This window comes from Priapulus caudatus, unplaced genomic scaffold (genome assembly GCF_000485595.1).
Source record: "Priapulus caudatus unplaced genomic scaffold, Priapulus_caudatus-5.0.1 Scaffold2712, whole genome shotgun sequence".
Taxonomy (NCBI): Eukaryota; Metazoa; Priapulida; class Priapulimorpha; order Priapulimorphida; family Priapulidae; genus Priapulus; species Priapulus caudatus.
Window position 1 is genome coordinate 17,905 of NW_014579773.1, and position 212 is coordinate 18,116.

General features: G+C 60.8%; 1 protein-coding gene across 1 annotated transcript in view; it reads left to right on the forward strand.

The window, feature by feature from the left end:
- LOC106818978 (regulator of nonsense transcripts 2-like) overlaps window positions 1–212 on the forward strand; it is a gene marked incomplete at its 5' end in the record, with an annotated part of 26,001 nt that overhangs the window by 17,718 nt on the left and 8,071 nt on the right.

Consider the following 212-nt stretch of genomic DNA (forward strand, 5'->3'; position numbering starts at 1 on the left):
GAAGCTGAGGAGAAGCAGGAGGAGGGAAGCCACGAGCCGGAGGAGGCTGCAGCACCCGCGGTGGTTACAGATGGTAAGGGGGGGGAGGCTTGTAGGGCGGCGTCGTGATGAAGGGCGTGTAGAAGGGTTGTTAACTCATTGAGTGTGCACGCGCGTGTTCGTCTGTGTGGGCGCGTGTGTGTGTGTGTGCGTGCGTTTGTGCGTGCATGTGT